This window comes from Oncorhynchus nerka, linkage group LG19 (genome assembly GCF_034236695.1).
Source record: "Oncorhynchus nerka isolate Pitt River linkage group LG19, Oner_Uvic_2.0, whole genome shotgun sequence".
Taxonomy (NCBI): domain Eukaryota; kingdom Metazoa; phylum Chordata; class Actinopteri; order Salmoniformes; family Salmonidae; genus Oncorhynchus; species Oncorhynchus nerka.
Genome location: NC_088414.1, coordinates 2,310,141 through 2,316,259, shown reverse-complemented (window position 1 = coordinate 2,316,259; position 6,119 = coordinate 2,310,141).

Sequence of the window (6,119 nt, the reverse complement as noted above, 5' to 3'; positions counted from 1 at the left end):
CTACAGACACACAGACCACCACTATACACACTCTCACAGGGGAGAGTCCTCATCATCAACTACAGACACACAGACCACCACTATACACACTCTCACAGGGGAGAGTCCTCATCATCAACTACAGACACACAGACCACCACTATACACACTCTCACAGGGGAGACCACCACTATACACACTCTCACAGGGGAGAGTCCTCATCATCAACTACAGACACACAGACCACCACTATACACACTCTCACAGGGGAGAGTCCTCATCATCAACTACAGACACACAGACCACCACTATACACACTCTCACAGGGGAGAGTCCTCATCATCAACTACAGACACACAGACCACCACTATACACACTCTCACAGGGGAGAGTCCTCATCATCAACTACAGACACACAGACCACCACTATACACACTCTCACAGGGGAGAGTCCTCATCATCAACTACAGACACACAGACCACCACTATACACACTCTCACAGGGGAGAGTCCTCATCATCAACTACAGACACACAGACCACCACTATACACACTCTCACAGGGAGAGTCCTCATCATCAACTACAGACACACAGACCACCACTATACACACTCTCACAGGGGAGAGTCCTCATCATCAACTACAGACACACAGACCACCACTATACACACTCTCACAGGGGAGAGTCCTCATCATCAACTACAGACACACAGACCACCACTATACACACTCTCACAGGGAGAGTCCTCATCATCAACTACAGACACACAGACCACCACTATACACACTCTCACAGGGGAGAGTCCTCATCATCAACTACAGACACACAGACCACCACTATACACACTCTCACAGGGGAGAGTCCTCATCATCAACTACAGACACACAGACCACCACTATACACACTCTCACAGGGGAGAGTCCTCATCATCAACTACAGACACACAGACCACCACTATACACACTCTCACAGGGGAGAGTCCTCATCATCAACTACAGACACACAGACCACCACTATACACACTCTCACAGGGGAGAGTCCTCATCATCAACTACAGACACACAGACCACCACTATACACACTCTCACAGGGGAGAGTCCTCATCATCAACTACAGACACACAGACCACCACTATACACACTCTCACAGGGGAGAGTCCTCATCATCAACTACAGACACACAGACCACCACTATACACACTCTCACAGGGGAGAGTCCTCATCATCAACTACAGACACACAGACCACCACTATACACACTCTCACAGGGGAGAGTCCTCATCATCAACTACAGACACACAGACCACCACTATACACACTCTCACAGGGGAGAGTCCTCATCATCAACTACAGACACACAGACCACCACTATACACACTCTCACAGGGGAGAGTCCTCATCATCTTTCAGAGGTAATCAAGTTACTTGTTGACCACACTGCTATAGTGTGTGTTTCTTTGGAACCCAAGACCCCCTTATTTCCCCCACCTTATGTAAAACTATTTGTTAGCTTATCAGCTGTATTTATTTTGAATAGTCATACAGATACTTGTGGAAGTCAACATCAAAAACATTAACAAGTCACCCATCTACTTAAATACACATGAGATGAGCATGTACGTCCGTGTCACTCATAAAAACAAAAACTCAAATGAACACGTGGTGTAGCTATTTTAGTCTGAGGGCAGCAGGAGGACACATGAAGGTATCAAGGGATTTTAAACTTAAAAAGACGGTAAATAGACCACACTGCCTGCAATTGGTTCACTGCAAATTGACTTCAATGCTGTAGGGAAGTCTCCTCTTCTATGTGTGGTTAGATGTGTTGGCCAAGTTTACTGGCTGTAGGGTTTAGAGAGACCACTGGCATGTTTTTGTTTACCGGACTAGATTTGCTGGTTTTATCACATCTAATTCAAACGGAATTGCCTGTAAGTTTCTTATTTTTGTTTTGTTTCAGTAGTCCTTTCTGTAAAACTGAGGCCTAGAGGGATCAACTAACAGATGTCTATGCAGACCCCAATGAACAGTTTAGCCCTTTCTAGAAACCGCCCCTACTACGTAGGCACTAGCTCCTACTCTCTAGGTACTAACATAGGGTGGTGGGGCAGTCAGCGGCTCTGGGTCTGCAAACATGTCAGCTCCTGTAGTGCAGTGACTGGGCAAGCGGGTGGTCACTAATCTATTTTCACTGTCTGTTACTCCTTGTATCAGAGGAAGTTTTCGGACTGAGTTTAACATGGGTATAGGCTTAAGCACCCCGCAGGTACACAGCTACCCACCCTCACACAGGCTAAAAAGAAAAACCTTGCCCAATCATCTGCTTTTTCAAAGAATTCACTTGAGGAACCAGGGTGGCTCTTTTCAAAGATTTTCCTTTGGCCTTGATTGGATTTCATAAGATGTTGGCAGCATATCTTGTGAGACTCGAGCATTGTAGGGTTGGAAGCGGCCTCTTTCTCTTTGCTGTAGCCTATATGTTTCTCAATAGTCATACGTACTCTTTCTTTTACCTGCACTCTCCTGACCAGTTCTTTCAGACCAGTGGGAATTAAGTAATATTCTATTGAGATTCACCGCTCCTGATTCTAAATCTGTTGGCTTCTGGGAAATGTACGACTTTCAGAGGCCCTGTGTCATTCTTCATTCCTAAGCCCCCATAATGATTATTCCTGTAAGTGGATTTCTGAAGCATGATGGTTTACTGGAGAGAGTACATGCTGCTTTTCCCCCCCCTCTTTCTTTGCATGGCTTCTCAGTATTATTGTCCATAAAGTTTACTCAGTCGAGTTCATGTTAGCCTGATGGCAGATGAGTTCCAGCATTAGCCGTGCAGTCTGTGCCCTGCATGGCATCAAGCAGTCTTGTTTCCTTATATTGATGGGGTCTTGAAGCAATGGAAACGGCTAGTGCTGAAACAGACCCCCAGGCAATCAGTTTTAAGTACATGTGTGTGTGGTGATGAACAAAGATGGCCAAACACATTCTGTTTTTGTATTTACTGAGATTTTTATTTATTTATGTGTATATTTATGTATCATTGAAAATAACAGTATGTAATAGAGAGATGTTTGTCTTTTGTACATATGTCATATAGTTTATTGTATTAACTGTGAAAAAGATATCCTGTTAGCATAGCAATTTAATGAATGAACTGCACATTCTCTAATCCGGGCCCCCCATTAGTTGTTTTGGTCAAGTTCAGCCAGCATACATTCCAAGGACATGGGGAGAGCAAGGGGAAAACTGACATTTCTTCCCATTGTAACATTGACTACATGGGAAATACTACTCCCCGTGGCAATTATATTTTTGTTTATTTGTTGACATTTATGATGATATCAATTGTATCCTTGCACTTTACTGTATTCAATGATGATCTAATCTTATTTGTCGTGCTGTCGGTAAAAAAGACATGCCAGACCATCCAGTCCATTGTTCCCTATGCCAGGGGTTCCCAAACTTTTTTGGTCCGGGACTACTTGTGATAGCAAATTCATCAGGGACCCCTTCAAAATCAGAACATGACTCTGACTTTAGACTGCGTTTAAAAATGGCATACAAGGAGTTTTACTATGACTTCTGCAGCAGATGGCAGGACTAACCAAGTCTCGGGCCCTGGGAAATTACATTTGAGTCCACATTTTGACCTTTTAAATCTTAATGACAGTGCATAAGTACATTTTTTTTTTTTTAAGCATAGAGTTGAAAACTAGATCATTAATGGAGTACTGTGGATCCCTGTGAGCTTCCGAGGCCCTGTTGTGAGCTTCCCAGGCCCTGTTGTGAGCTTCCCAGGCCCTGTTGTGCATTTAAGGACTAGATTCAATCCGTATTGCAGAAGATTCATAATAAAAATGGTGCCGACAGAGAGGGCTGACTCGCTTCGTTTTTTTGTATTATGTATTACATTGTTAGCCCAGAAAATCTTAAGCGTTATTACACACAGCCGGGAAGAACTATTAGATATCAGAGCGCCGTCAACTTACCAGCACTACGATCAGGAATACGACTTTCCCGAGGCGGATCCTTTGTCCGAACTACCCAGGGCATTTGAACTGATTCCAAAGGCACCCAAGAAGAGGGTGTTGGAGCGACCTAGTCAGACTCACCCACCGCTTCAGAGTATATTACTCGCTAATGTCCAGTCTCTAGATAACAAATGTAGCAGGCTCACGGGGGTGGGGATTCCACGTCACCAAGTTCAATAACCAAGAACGCACATGAAGCACAACTAGAATACAAATGGGGAATTTTATTAGGGAGATTTGCACACTGTGGGAAAGTGGGGAATTCAGCAACCAGTTAGTTCACAGTCCACAATCTGTTCTCGTTGCCCGTTCCGTTCTCCAGGGGTAATCCAACAAAATAGGAAAAACACCAAGGGGGATGAATACTTTTGCAAGGCATTGTATTGACTGTAGAACTCGCGCTGGCAAAACTCTGGATCACTGCTACTCTAACTTCTGCGAGGCATACAACGCCCTCCACCGCACTCCTTTTGGCAAATCTGACTACGACTCCATTTTGCTCCTCCCTTCCTATAGGCAGAAACTCAAACAGGATGTAACTGTGCAAATAACTATTCAACGCTTCAGGATCGATTTGATCACGCGGACTGGGACATGTTCCGGGTAGCCTCAGAGAATAATATCAACGTATACTCTGATTCGGTGAGTGAGTTTATAAGGAAGTGCATAGGAGATGTTGTACCCACTGTGACTATTAAAACTTACTGTAACCAGAAACCGTGGATTAATGGCAGTATTCGCGCAAAACTGAAAGCGCGGGCCACCGCATTTAACTATGAAAAGGTGACTGAGAATATGGCCAAATACAGTGTAATAATTCCCTCTGCAAGGCAATCAAACAAGTTAATATCAGTATAGAGACAAAGTGGAGTCACAATTCTTCGCTTTGAGGATAATACAGTGCCCCCGACGTGGCCCGCTACCAAAGACTGTGGGCTCTCCTTCTCCGTGGCCGACGTAAGACATTTAAACGTGTTAACCCTCGCAAGGCTGCCGGCCCAGACGGCACCCCTAGCCGTGTCCTCAGAGCATGACCAGACCAGTTGGCTGGTGTGTTTACGGACATATTCAATCTCTCCCTATTCCAGTCTGCTGTCCCCACATGCTTCAAGAGGGCCACCATTGTTCATGTACCCAAGAAGGCAAAGGTAACTGAACTATATGACTATCATTTAGCACTCACTTCGGTCATCATGAAGTGCTTTGAGAGGATAGTCAAGGATCATATCACCTCCACCTTACCCGTCACCCTAGACCCACTTCAATTTGCTTACCGCCCCAATAAATACAGTTGAAGTCAGAAGTTTACATATACATTTAAACTCACCATTTTTTTCACCATTCCTGACATTTAATCCTAGTAAAAACTCCCTGTCTTAGGTCAGTTAGGATCACCACTTTATTTTAAGAATGTGAAATGTCAGAATAATAGTAGAGAGTGATTTATTTCAGCTTTTATTTCTTTCATCACATTCCCAGCAGGTCAGATGTTTGCATACACTCAATTAGTATTTGGTAGCATTGCCTTTAAATTGTTTAACTTGGGTCAAACGTTTCGGGTAGCTTCCCACAATAAATTGGATGAATTTTGTCCCATTCCTTCTGACAGAGCTGGTGTAACTGAGTCAGGTTTGTAGGCCTCCATGCTCGTACACACTTTTTCAGTTCTGCCCACAGATTTTCTATGGGATTGAGGTCAGGGCTTCGTGGTGGCCACTCCAATACCTTGACTTTGTTGTCCTTAAGCCATTTTGCCACAACTTTGGAAGTATGTTTGGGGTCATTGTCCATTTGGAAGACCCATTTGTGACCAAGCTTTAAATTCCTGACTGATGTCTTGAGATGTTCCTTCAATATACTCACATAATTTTCCTACCTCATGATGCCATCTATTTTGTGAAGTGCACCAGTCCCTCCTGCAGCAAAGCACCCCCACAACATGATGCTGCAAACCTCATGCTTCACTGTTGGGATGGTGTTCTTCAGCTTGCAAGCCTCCCCCTTTTTCCTCCAAACATAACAATGGTCATTATGGCCAAATGGTTATATTTTTGTTTCATCAGACCAGAGGACATTTTCTCCAAAAAGTATGATCTTTGTCCCCATGTG